Here is a 14,518-nt window from a genome sequence, read left to right as displayed (position 1 = left end):
CATTTTATTATTTAATACTGTAGCAGCTATCCCTAGAGTATTGATAATGATAATTATTCATATATAGTTTAGAATATTATCATCCCTACTTTAAAATAGTTGTTTCTATTTATTGCCGATATTTTCTCTCTCCCTGTATTTTACTATTTTTGATAAATTTGCCAATTCTTCCTTTTTTTGTTAATTTATCTCACTGTATCTTACCATATTTGATAAATTTGCCAATTCTTTTTTTTTGTTAATTGAAACATGTCCTCAACTTTGTTAATTTTTAAAAAGTCAGCTATTAATTTGATTTACCAACTCAACTTTTTTTTGTGTGTGTGACACAGTCTCTCACTTTGTTGCCCAGGCTGAAGTGCAGTGAAGTGATCTCTGCTCACTGCAACCTCTGCCTCCCAGGTTTGAGGGATTCTCCTGTCTCAGCCTCCTGAGTAGCTGGGACTACAGGTGCATACCACCAGACTGGGCTAATTTTTGTATTTTTAGTGGAGATAGAGTTTCACCACATTGGCCAGGCTGGTCTTGAACTCCTGCCCTCAAGTGATCCACCCACCTCGGCCTCCCAAAGTGCTGGGATTACAGGCATGAGTCACTGCACTGGGCCTCAACTCAACTTTTTAAGCATTTTGTTCATTTATGTTGTTAGTTTTATTATTTTCATTTTACTCTTTTCTTTTGGCTTTTCATTTTGGCCTCTTAACAGAGAAAGGCTTTGCTTTCATGTTTTTCCTCTTCCTTACTAATTTAGAAAAAAGTGTTCTTCTGAGCACTGCTATGGGAGTACTCCATCAATTTTAATACAGAAATATCATTTCAAAGTATTCTGTAGTATAGGGATTTTCTTTTCTTTTTTCTTTTCTTTTTTGATTCATTCAAATATTTATTGAGCAGCCAAGGAGATCCAAAGGAGATGAAAACATGGTCAGAGAGGTGAGGCAAATACACGAGTAACAGAAAGCAAAGGGCAAGGCTCACAGCATCACAGCCATCACAAGAAAGTGCTTTAGGACATAAGAGTGCGTTTGTTTCCAGCCTGGAAGGAGCATGGCTGGCACATCAGGAAAGAGGATTCAGATGAAAACAGAAGACTTCAGTCTGGGTGGCTGATGATACTCAGCATGGACTGTATTTGTCTCTTTTCTCTCTCCCCGTCTTTGGACTTAATTTTGCAGTACTGCCCAGTACTGTTCGATGTGCTTTTTCTATACTTGCTTGCATTTTTGCTTTCATGTCTTCTATAGAACTAGATCCTTTTGGTATTTTTAGGAGGTTTTTCCCGTTTTTTGAAGTATTCGTGACCTTTCAATCTTGGTCTTGATAGTTTTGAGTCTTTTCCATTCTGGTTTGATTTTGGTGCATTTTTGGCTGGAGTATCTTGCATAGATTTCTTCACTGGAGATTTTTCTTCAATTTCTTCATCATCAAAATTATCATCATCATCTTCATCAGCAGCAAGTTTTACTTTTTTCTGCCGAAACTTGCTACTACCTCCAGTGGAGGACTGCCTTCCAGATACATTAAATACTTAAGAGTTTCACATTCTCCTCATCTTTTGACTCTGCCTCTTCCTCCACAGCTACTAATATGCATTGGCCCACTGATATGCACTGGTCTTGATCCACACTTCAACTGTAATCCCACGGCTGATGTTATTTCAAAGCCCCCAAGGGAAACCGTTGGCTGTACTGACATTTTCAAAGTTCCCAGTGTTACTTCAATAGGACTGCCTTCGTAATTCATTGCCTCTGCTTCAACAACGTGCAATTCATCTTTTACACAGCCCCTAAACTGACTATTTTTTTTTTTTTTTTTTTTAGACAGAGTCTTGCTCCATCACCAGGCTCCAGGCTGGAGTGCAGTGGTGTGATCTCGGCTCACTGCAACCTCCACCTCCTGAGTTCAAGCAATTCTCCTGCCTCAGCCTCCTGAGTAGCTGGGACTACAGGCGTGTGCCACCACGCCCAGCTAATTTTTGTATTTTTAGTAGAGACGGGGTTTCACCATGTTGACCAGGATGGTCTCGGTCTCTTGACCTCGTGATCCGCCCACCTCGGTCTCCCAAAGTGCTGGGATTACAGGCGTGAGCCACCATGCCCAGTCTCTCTCTCTCTCTCTCTTTTTTTAAATTGTTGTATAGTGTGCCGTTGTGTGGATGCACCACGGTTTGCTTATCCATTCACCAGTTAGTGAACATTTGGGTTGTTTGGGTTGTTTTCAGTTTTTGGCTATTGTAAATAAAGCTGATATAAATCTGATTGAACTTTTAGCTTTTAATTATATTGTTTTAATATTGTGAAATATTAGACTTTCTGACTTCTTTTTGTCTACCTTCATCCATAATATGATAAATTTTTATACATCCTTGTATTCTTAAAAAGGAAGTATATTCTATTCTACCTTTTGCATCTCTCCATTGTCTGATTCTCTTGATCAACTCAGCAATGTCTTCTATTATTTTATGTTTTATGATTAGCTTTCTAATTATTTTGTATTGAGAGGCAGCATACTACTGTGGTTAAGAGAATGGGCTATGGAGTTAGAAAGACTTGAGTCTCAGTCGTAGCTTCACTTATTACTAGCGGAGTTTTCTTGGCAAAGTCACTTAATTTTTTTTTTTTTTTTTTTTGAGACAGAGTTTCGCTGTTGTTACCCAGGCTGGAGTGCAATGGCGTGATCTCGGCTCACCGCAACCTCCGCCTCCTGGATTCTGGCAATTCTCCTGCCTCAGCCTCCTGAGGAGCTGGGATTACAGGCACGCACCACCGTGCCCAGCTAATTTTTTGTATTTTTAGTAGAGACGGGGTTTCACCATGTTGACCGGGATGGTCTCGATCTCTTGACCTCGTGATCCACCCGCCTTGGCCTCCCAAGTCACTTAACTTTTTAAAGTCTTAGTTTCCTATCTGTGAAATGGGGAGAATGATATAACAATACCTACCACATGGAGTTGTGAGGATTAAATGAGACGATGTATGGAAAGTGCTCAGAAAGGTACCAGACAGATAGAAAAATCTCAAAAACTGATACATTTGCCTATTTTTATATTGGAGTAGTTAGGTCTATAATTTCAATCTATTTCTTCCTGTTTTTCTTGAATTTCAGGTGTTTGTTTAATTGTATGTGTTAATCTGTTGTTTTGGACATATAATTCAGAATTGTTGAATTTTTGTTCTTTAATTTACAGTTTACTATGCTTATTTAATGACGATTTCATGTCTCAATGCTTTTTTTTTCCTTTTTTTTTCAGACAGTGTCTCTCTGTGTTGCCCAGGCTGGAGTGCAGTGGCACAATCATTGCTCCCTGCAGCCTCCAGCTCCTGGGCTCAAGCAATCCTCCTGCCTCAGTCCCCCAAGTAGCTTGGATTATAGGCATGCACTACTACATCTGGTTAATTAATTTTTTTTTTTTTTTGTAGATATGGGGTCTCCCTATGTTGCCCAGACTGGTCTTGAACTTCTGGGCTCAAGTGCTCCTCCCATCTCAGCCTCCCAAAGTGCTGTGATTACAGGCATAAACCACCACGCCTGGCATCTCAATACTTTCCACCATGATACTGGTGTTAACCATTAGGTACTTTTTAGGATTATGGTTATTATTTTTACGGTTGTTACCGGTATGTGTTTATAACTCTACTTTTATAACGTTCTCACAGTTTTGTGGCCCCTTAAGTCAAATACCTACATGGGCCGCTCAGACAGTACCGACGTGAATAGCAGGTTGAGGGTAAGGTAAGTCAGTACCTGGCTGATGTCGCCAATTCCCAGGGCAGCTCCTGACTCACTGCATTGCCTTTTAAGGCATCATGCCTGTTGTCCACAGGCTGGCTGCATTTGCCACAACATGCCAATCTCTGCACCTGCCTCAGATTTTTCCCCTACATTTTGTCTGTAAATTAAAAAAAAAAAAATTGTACTTTGGTTGTGTCTGTTTCCACCAGCCAATTGTTGAATTTATTATTTCATATAGCCCGAATTTTATGTGGGAGTATGATTGTTTATTGTTATAATTAACCAATTTGTAGTATCTACTAACTGTCACTAAATTTAGCTTTACCGTTGTTAGTGTTTAGCTTTACTTCTACTTTATGTGTTTTCTGTAGTGTATTTTCTTTAAAATTGTTAATATACCCTTTAATATTTTTAAATTGCGCTTATAATACAAGAATATATTATGATCGTAAAAGATTCAGTACAGAAACTGTGCAGGACCTAGAGCATGAATCATGAAAGCACCTCCTTCATTTCCTGTCCTCCCTCCATTCTCACTTCCTTCCAAAGGGGAAAAAAATCAGTCAACAGTCTGGAGTATATTTCTGCTTCTCTCTTCTATATATTTCAAGTACATTTGTATATATATCTACATATATAAATATTTTTAACAAATGATATATTCCATATACTGTTGTATGACATACTTTAAAAAAATGCCTAAAATTATGTCTTATGTTGTATACAACTCATCCTCTGTAGAAGACGTGCAGTATTTCACAATATAAACGTTCCAAAACTTGTTTTGCTTGTATGGGAATTTACATGGTTCCTAATTTTCTGGTATCACAAATGGTGCAATAGCCAGCATTGTGTATGCCTGTTTATATAGGAAGAACAGGTACCTATAAGTGGGAATGCTTAGTCACAAGGCGTGCACATTTAAGCCCACTGATAAATACTGCCAGATTACTCTTCAGGAAGGCTGAGTCCTTTGGGGTAGCCACCAACAGTATGTGAGAGTATATATTTCTCACGCACTCCTAAAACATTAATATTTTTGATCTTTATGATTTTGCCAATCTCATATAGGTAAAAAAATGGTAAACTAAGTGATTTAGTTTGCCTTAGTCTTCCCCTAAATATTAGTAGTTTGATCATTTTACATGTTTGATGATTATTGTGGGGCTTACATTATATATTTTTTCTTTAAACATTTTCAAGTATGATTTACAATAGGACCGAGCATAGATCCTAAGTGTGTAAACGTATACATTTTTACAACTGAACACACCCCCTGCAACCATCACCCAGATGAAGAAACTAAATATTACCAGCATCCAGCTTGTGCACCTTCCCAGCCAGCATCCCTTTCACACATCACTTTTTTTGTATTTTATATAAATAAAATTATACAGTATGTATGCTACAGTGTCTTGCTTCTTTTTCTTAACATTATGTTGGAGATATTCCTCCATATCATTTCATGTAGTTGTAGGCAATTTCTGCTCATTGCTGTCTAGATTCTACTGTGTAAATATATCACAATTTCCTTATTTATTCTTTTTCTTTCTTGTAGAGAGGGGGAGTCTCACTATGTTGCCTAGGCTGGTCTTGAATTCCAGGCCTCAAGTGATCCTCTCACCTCGGCCTCCCAAAGCACTGGGATTACAGGCATGAACCACTGCACCCAGCCATTTCCTTATCTATTCTAGTTTTGATGAACATTTGTGTTGTGTCTAGGTTTTGGCTATTATGACTACTGCTGCTCTGAACCACAAGATATAGGTTTTTGGATAAATTTTTGTTTCTTTGGGTACTTTGGAGTGAGATTACTAGATCATTTGTTAAGTGTGCATTTAACTTTATAAGAAACTGTCAAACTGTTTTCCAAAGTATCTTTACTATTTTCTGTCTTCACTGTATAGGTTCCAGTTGCATTGCATCTGCTCAACATTGGTGGTGTATTTTTTATTTTGTCCCTCTAATAACTGTGCAGTAGCATCTTACTGTGATTTTAACATGTGTTTCTCTAATGTTGAACGATGTAGAATATCTTTCGTGTGCCTGTTTTCCATCTGCTTATCCTTTTTGGTGAAATATTTGTTAAATAATATGCTCATTTAAAAAATAGGGTTGTTTTATTTCTTACTATTGATTTTTAAGAGTTCTTTATATATTCTAGATACAAATTGTCAGATATGTTATTTGCAAATATTTTTCCAAGTCTGAGACTTGTCTCTTCCTTGCCATATTAACATGGTTTGAAGTTCTGTTGGCCCATAAGAGTTTTAAATTCTTCCGTACACAAATTTGTCAGTCTGTTTCTTATGGTTTCTGTTGTTAGTGTATCGCTTCTGAAGGCTTCCTAAGGTTATATACACCTACGTTTCTATTTACTACTGTGTAAAAAAAACAGTAAAACCTGCTAACACACATTAAATTATACATTTATCCTATTGAATATCTGTTTCCATCTCTCAAACAATTAAAAACCCTTCATGTGCCTGTCTTTACTTTCTTTCTCTGATGCTTTCCTCATTACTCCTCATGGGGAGGGATTCCAGAGAGCTACTATTCTGCGTCATCTTTTAGTGTCATTTTTTGTTCTTGTTCTGTTTTCCTCCAAGCATGCTGTCTATACATCTGTTTCAGAAAGGGCTCGTGAATCACAGATCTCCTGAGTCTTTGACTATGGAAAATATTTATTTTTCTCTCATTCTTGAAAGACTAGGTAATAAGTTTAAAATAATTTCAAGATATTGTTTTCTTATCTTCCTGCTCATAATATTATGAGTGAGCAATACAATACCATCTGATTGACATGTGTTTATTTATTTGCTTATCTATCTATATGTTTATTCATTTTCTTTGGAAGTTTTAGGATTTTGTTTTTATCCTTGGTTTTCTGAAATGTCATCTCAGTGTTCTAGATGCTGGTCTTTTTTTTTTTTTTTTTCATCTTTCTTGACACTTCACCTGCTCTTTCAATTTGAAAACATGTATTTTGAAAAACTTTTTCTGTTTATTTATTGGAGTTATTCCTCATTCTAATTCAATCTTTTTTTCCAATCCGCAACTCCTATTAGATAGATACAAATTATGTTGCTTCTGAAATTCCCAGTTGTTTAACTTTTGTTTATAAAATTAGAATTATGTTTATGTTTTTATTTTGTAATTGACAAATAGAAATTGTATGCATTTATAGTATACAACATAATGTTTTGATACATATATATATAGGGAAATGATTAAATAAAGCTAATTAACATTTTCATCACCTCATATACTTATTTTTTTGTGCTGAGAATATTTAAAATCTACTCTCTTGGCAGTTTTTGAGTATATAATACAGGATTATTATCTATAGTCACCATACTATGCAATGGAACTCCAGAACGTATTCCTCTTGTCTGACTAAAACTTTTTACCATTTGACCAACGTCTCTCCATCCTGTCCCCACTGTCCCTATCTGCCAGCCTCTGGTAGTCTCCATTCTACATTCTGCCTCTGTGAGTTCAACTTTTTTAGATGGAATCTACATTTCCTAGGCCCATGAAATCTGTAGGTAAGAAGGCTGTAGGAGATTATCATAGATATTGTAACAAATGAATTAGCTAATGGAATAAATAAAAAGAAAGCTTTTTTTTGTTTTGCAATTGTCTGGCCAGTGTAGACAGCATTAAGAAATTGTACAATCTTATGGCTTTAATGTTCGTTAATTCATATAACTGTTTAAATTATTTTCTTTACTAAATTTAATTTTTATTAAAAATGACTCTGAAAACTTTTTTTTTTTTTTTTGAAATTGAAGTAGAGTTGAAGTGGAAGTCTAACCAAGGTTCTGTTGCAAGTCTCAATGTTATATTTCTAATTTTTTACTCAGTTATACAATTTTATGTGCAATTGGAATTTCTGAAAGCCTTCCCATGAATTTAATCTCTTCTGATTCCATGGTCAACATCATCAAAATGCAATTCCTCAGCCATTTTCCAATATTCGAAGAGTAAGGAATTGATTGAGTTTAAGCACTGAATACTGGTATAGCTTAGAAGAATTTACTATATTTACTAGGTCTTGACAAACTGTCTTTAGTGTACCCTGATCCATGTAATCCTCCTCTGTCAACATGCTGAGAACCTTAGTTTCCTGGAAAGGATCATAATAATAGACAAAATTTATTGAGTACTTATAATATGCCTGATACAGTATTAATAACCTTATATATTAATCCATTGTCTCGATAATCTTTGTTTTTTTTTTTTTTTTTGAGACAGAGTATCACTCTGTCACCCAGACTGGAGTGCAGTGGTGCTTTCTCGGCTCACTGCAACCTCTGCCTCCCAGGTTCAAGCGATTCTCCTGCCTCAGCCTCCTGAGTAACTGGGATTACAGGTGCCTGCCACCATACTCAGCTAACTTTTGTATTTTTAGTAGAGACAGGGTTTTGCCATGTTGGCCAAGCTGGTCTCGAACTCCTGACCTCAGGTGATCCACCCACTTCAGCTTCCTGAAGTGCTGGGATTACAAGAATGAGCCACCATGCCCGGCCTCAATAATCTTTAGGATGTTACTATTATTATTATTCCCACTTTATAGATGAGAAAAGTCAGGACCTTGCATAGGGTCTCATGTCAATTAGTAGCAATCAGGAATCAAATCCAGATAATGTTAAACATTATGTTGTCCTGACAGGCATTGATAATACAGCAGGAACTAAACACTCTTTGAAATGGATACATGCCCTCAATATTTGCATAAATACATGGAGCTCCTTTATAATTCTCTGGGCTGCTGGCAGTTCATTCTATGTAGTCTTTGGAAGCCCTTTAAAGTAATGACTTTTTTTTTTTTTTTTTGAGACAGGGTCTCACTCTGTTGTCCACGCTGAAGTGCAGTGGTGCCACCACAGCTCATGGCAGCATTGACCTCCCTGGTTCAAGTGACCCTCCTGCCTCAGCCTGATGGTTGCCCTGGCTGGACTCGAACTCCTGGGCTCGTGTAGTCTTCCTGCCTTGGCCTTCCAAGGTGTTGGGATTACAGGTATGAGTCATCACACCAGCCCTAATAATGACTTTATAATTTGGCTTCATTGCACACATATTCCCACTGCTCCCTGAAGTACTCCCTTACTGTTTTGTTGGGAATCTTATTCTGATCTTCAAAATATAAATGCTCTTGGCTCTAGTGAATAATCATTACAGATAATATGATAACCTGGCTGGCTTTTAAGCCATATATGGATGAATTTTGAATGAGATGCTCTCTCAAGGGGATTCTTCTTCCAGAATCCACAGTCTCAACTCTGCCTTCGTGCGCTCACAGCCCCGAAATCCTGCAGTGGCTAGCATGTATTTGCCATGCTTGCTGATCCTACATACATACTTTGTAGAAAACACTTACATTACAATTGCTCCTTTAGCTTCTGTGGCTTAAAGTAGTTTTCTATTCTGGTGCATCCTCCTAGATTACTACATATGTTGAATTTAGCTCAGCAAAAGGGCTCATTGGAAGAGTTTTTGTTGGGACTCTAATTTGTTTATTCAAGATAGAATGGAAGACCTCTTGGCATATGTCCCACGAAGCTGACTGACTGGCAGCAGCTGTATTGAGCAAAAAGTCCATCCAGGTTCTGGAGTGGAGACTGGATCTAATTGCTTTTCGGGAGCTCTGGGAAGGGATAGGCCCCAATTCATTACTGTCACCAGAAAAGAAGCAGGCAAACTGCTTACTTTTGACTGTTCTTTAGGAATACTCAACACGAGACTTTCATTAATATAAAGCTTCCCTGTGTTTCCTCTTCTCTCTGGTCACTGAATCTGCTGACGATGAAATGACAGGACCCTGACATTTTAAAACTTACTAACACAGGGCCGAAGCACACTCTAGAATGAGAGACAGAGTGACTGTGCTGCTAAACAGGCACATATGGATCACAAGTAGAAAGGGCCGCCAATGGAGCAGCAAGCCAAGGCTGACGGTGATGAGTCACAGGGGTTTCCTTTTCTCATCTCGTCCTCTGAAGGGCTCACTTCTCAAGGAGGAAGGGCTCGCCTCTCGTGCAGGCCATTGTGCTGGCCTCCAGCTGGGTCCCCAGCCTCCAGGCTGTCCCCCTTGGATCTGTCCTCTGCTCGGGGTCTTTTATCTCTGTACTGGTCCCTTCTACCTAGTCTACTCCCCATTTTGTGTTGTTCCCCACCTCCAAACTCTTTAGTCTTCTTCTGTAAACTGGGGAGGGCTCTTTGATGGTGAGGACTGGGTAGTTGCTCTGTGAAATGTGTGGAAGAAATGAATAAATGAATGAGAAGAGAAGGGGATGATTTTTCTGGGCAACACCCTCCATCAGTGGTTCTTGGTCTGGGGCCACATTTGAGCTACCTGTAGATATTTTCAATAATACCTGAATCAGGATTCTACTGCAGACCAATAGATTCAGGAATAGAGTGAGGTGAGGACAGCTGTGGGTTTGAAACACTCCAGCTGATTCGAATCTGCATCTCGGCTAGGAGCAGCTGCCCTGGATTGGTGGGGCTCAAACTTGATTGCACATTGGACTCATCTGGAAAATGTGTTGAAACAGTTTTTTATTATTATTTTTAATTGGCATCCAGAGTTTCTGATTGAGTAGGCCTAGGGGAGGGCCCAGGAATTTACAATTCTGACCAGTTCTCCTGTGATTACTGATGTTGTGGGTCTGGGGCCTACATTTTTAAGAACCAACACCCAAGATTTCTCAACAGCTATAATGCTTTGTGTTAATAGTACTCAGTCTTTAGCTATATATTAAATTATTTTAATCATGGGAGCTTTCACAACATATGCTGTTACCAGGGTCTCACTGTAGCTAATTATTACCGAAAGATGTGGGAGGAGCCTTGGGCATCATTTGTCTGTTAAATTTCCCCAGGTGAGTCTCAAGCACAGTGAGGTATACGAAGTGCTGTTCTAGGCTGGGCGTGGTGGCTCACGCTTGTAATCCCGGCACTTTGGGAGGCCGAGACAGGCGGAGCACAATGTCAAGAGATTGAGACCATCTTGACCAACATGGTGAAACCCCGTCTCTACTAAAAATATAAAAATTAGCCAGGCGTGGTGGCTTGTGCCTGTAGTCCCAGCTACTCGGAGGCTGAAGCAGGAGAATCGCTTGAACCCGGGAGGCGGAGGTTGCGGTGAGTCGAGATTGCGCCGTTGTACTCCAGTCTGGCATCAGAGCCAGACTCTGTCTCAAAAAAAAAAAAAAAAAAAATGCTGTTCTAGATCTTTGCTACTGGAAGCATGGTCCTGCGGCCGGCAGCACTGGCACTATCATCATTTAGGAGCTTGTTAAAAACGCAGAATCTCAGGCCTTACCTTGGACCTACTGAATCTACATTTTAACAAAACATGTAGGCAATGAAGTTTGATAAGCACTGCTCTAGAGAGCTACCGTTCGTCTCCTATGCGTAAAGAATGATTTGTTTCTTATCTTCAATATTAGAGTGCAAATTCCCTCAGAATAGGCTTCTCGATTAATTCATCCTCAAGTCCAGAACACCTAACATGGTGCTTTTTTTTAATGCAGAGATGCCCAATGAATATTTTTGAATGAATAGATTTTTCTGTGGGTGTTATCTCCAAGGTACATACGCACTTTTCTTCTTCCCACCATCTGCTATGCCTCCTGCCACCTTCCAGGTAACATAGACCTCACATTGTCATATCAGTTTAATTACCTCCTGGTAGGCTTTGAGTGTTTTCACCCTCTGAGTCGTATGTTGAAATGTGATTCCCAGCATTGGAGGTGGGGCCCAGTGGGAGGTATTTGGGTCAGGAGGGGTTCTCCTTCATGAATGGCCTGGTGCCATCCTCATGGGAATGAGTGAATTCTTGCTGTTAGTTTACAATTTAAAGGAACCTAGCACCTCCTTCCCTCTCTCTTGCTCCCTCTCTCGCCATTTAACATGCCTGCTCCCCCTTGCCTTCTACCATGAATAAAAGCTTCCTGAAGCCTCACTAGAAGCCAACTATGCCAGGGCCAGGCAGAAATGTGAGCCAATTAAACCTCTTTTCCTTATAGATTATTCAGCCTCAGGTATTCATTTATAGCAATGCAAAACAATCGAACACACCTCCAAACCTAACAGCATTAAAAAAAGTCTCATGGGTAGTAATCATTTTAGACTTGCTTGATATTTCAAGAAAAAGCAATCTGGACTCTTCAGGCTCCATTTTTCTAGAACACGTTGCTACCCAAAGGTTTGCTGTGTGGGCCAAGGCTTTGGTTTCATCTGCTCTCACATAATGGAAGTTAACATTCTTCTCAGAATTTCCATCACCATGGTTACTGGAGCTGAGTGGCTTCTCTTAGAATTTCAAAAACATTCCTCTAATTATTTTTTCCTGGCAATGTGTAGAAATTTAAACAAAAATTAAACAGTGCCCCGCCACTGGGCACTTTCGTTTGCCTCACCATGGTAGAAATGTTTTACCTTTAGAGCCATTTCAATTCTCTTGAGAAATGGTCAAGTTGAACATCTTTGGAAATGAGTCAATCTCAGGAAGATTCTAGAAGCAGAGTGTGGTCGGCTGAAGAATGCCCCTCCAAGTCCCAATTAGTCCTAATTATTCTACATCTTAATCATCCCCCTCTTCCCAACATGCAAATATATTACCTTATCTGGCAAAAGGGTCTTTGCAGGTTTGATTAAGGTTAAGGTCCTTGAGATGGGGAGCTTATCCTGGATTATCCCAGTCGGCCCAATGTAATCAAAGGAGTTCTTAAAAGCTGAGAATCTTTTCTGGCTACGGTGAACCAGAGAGAGGGCAGTGTGAGAAGAGCTTGACCTGCCAGGAATGGGGAAACGGGGTCAGGAGCTAAGAAATGAGCATAGTCTCTAGAAGGTAGAAGAGGCAAGGAGACAGATTCTGTCCTTGGGCTTCCACAGAGGCACCAGCCCTGCTGACACTTTGCTTGTAGCTTAATGAGACCTGTGTTGGACTTTTGACCTACACAACTTTCAGACAACAAATTTGTGTTGTTTAAGCCACCAAGTTTGTGGTGATTTGTTACAGCAGAAATAGAAAGCTAGTGCAGAGAGCAAGGTACCTTTTTGCTTCTAGGTATGTTTGGAGATAAAGACCAGGTTATAACCATCCTGTGGAGAGTCTGTTTTGTTACATTCTTTTGCATCACATAGATCTTCTCAGTTATCAGAAAATGATTTTGTATTTTGGCATAAATTTTGTTTCTAAAATTTCCTTCCTTCCCCTCTCTTGATGTGAAGTAAACTTCAGAGGATCACTGTGTCGGGATGGAAGGGTAATGAATATGGCAAGTAGTGTTGGAATTTGAAGTATAGATGTGGTCTCCTGCCCCCAAAGTATCTACTCTCACCCCACATTTGAAATTCCATTGTTACAGACCCATGGCTTACATCTTCTTCAGTTTCCTTCTATTACAGGCACTTCTACCTCCAGAGAGGTAACTGCTATAAGCCCTTGTAGGAGAATTTGGTTACCTTACCACTCCACGTGGGACAGATACAAGATAGATTATATGGGAAAGGTGAAGGGAGGAGCAACCTTCCTGCCATCATAATTTTTTTTTTCTTTTTTTGAGATGGAGTCTTGCAGCCTCTGCCTTCCGGGTTCAAGCAATTCTTCTGCTTTAGCCTCCCGAGTAGCTGGGATTACACACACATGCCACCATGCCAGGCTAATTTTTGTATTTTTAGTAGAGATGGGATTTCACCATATTGGTCAGGCTGGTCTTGAACTCCTGACCTCAGGTGATCCACCTGCCTCGGCCTCCCAAAGTGCTGGGATTACAGACATGAACCACTGTGCCTGGCTGCCATTATAATTTTGTCAATAACTATTTATCTAAGATAGTTAAGGAAATTTAAATAAGACACTAAAGAAAAAGTTTTGTGTGTGTTTATTTAGTGCCAGCTGTTTTATTTAGGCTACTGCATCTAGCCTCTCAACAGTCCTGTAAAATGTCAGATGAGGGGTTTTCTTTTACCCTACTTACAAGGTAGTAAATTAACCTATTAATGTTTAAAATGTATTTTCCAGTGAGTATTCGTCTCTTATTTTTGATGCTAGCCGAAGACCTGAGACTCCTAGGTCAGAGACAAAGAACTTTATTAGTCACCTTCACAGCAAAGAGCATCAGCATCAGCTGGCTTTGCTACTAAAATTCAGAGGGCAAGCTGACACAGGTCCAGAGGTATACTATACCCACAGTGGGTTTGTATCATAGCCAGGGAACACCGAGCTTGGAGAATCTACTACTTTTATAGCAAGTAGTAAGTAGTTGTGTTCTTGTTCTAGAGCAGGAGACATTACTTTGTCCCTCAAGTTGCTCACTGCAAACATAACCCTGACAAATAGCTTGGATAAATAGAACACAGGGCCTTGCATTCTTGGCATACCTTACACATTGCATATGGTTTTGAGAGACCCATAGAGAGAACTGTCTCTCCCAACACAAAATAGGTACTATGATTCCTATTTCACAAACAGGAAAGTTGAGGTAAAAGAAAGTTAAACAGCTAAGGTAAGGAAACAAGGGATAGTGAGACCAGGATTCCAATCCACATCCGTATTCTGAAGCCCATGATCTTTTTACCGTACGTTGCTGTCCTCTGGAAGGGCTCTTGGAAAAATAATTATGGCACATTGGTCTCTTATTATGAATCACAAGATAGCAAATGCAAACAATATTTAAAAATTTCCATTGGGAGGCCGAGGCGGGTGGATCACGAGGTCAAGAGATCAAGACCATCCTGGTCAACATGGTGAAACCTCATCTCTACTAAAAAT

At 39.4% G+C, this 14,518-nt stretch overlaps 1 pseudogene; it reads right to left on the bottom strand.

The window, feature by feature from the left end:
• The window catches only part of LOC105705568 (nucleophosmin-like), a 37,813-nt pseudogene extending 32,734 nt beyond the window's left edge, over nucleotides 1-5,079 (bottom strand).
• Between the last annotated feature and the right edge of the window lie 9,439 nt (nucleotides 5,080-14,518).

Source organism: Aotus nancymaae, unplaced genomic scaffold, assembly GCF_030222135.1.
Source record: "Aotus nancymaae isolate 86718 unplaced genomic scaffold, 86718_ANA_hifiasm-v0.15.2.pri h1tg000019l, whole genome shotgun sequence".
In the NCBI taxonomy this organism is placed as follows: domain Eukaryota; kingdom Metazoa; phylum Chordata; class Mammalia; order Primates; family Aotidae; genus Aotus; species Aotus nancymaae.
The sequence above is the reverse complement of the archived record's forward strand: the minus strand, read 5'-3'. Positions and strand labels throughout refer to the sequence as shown.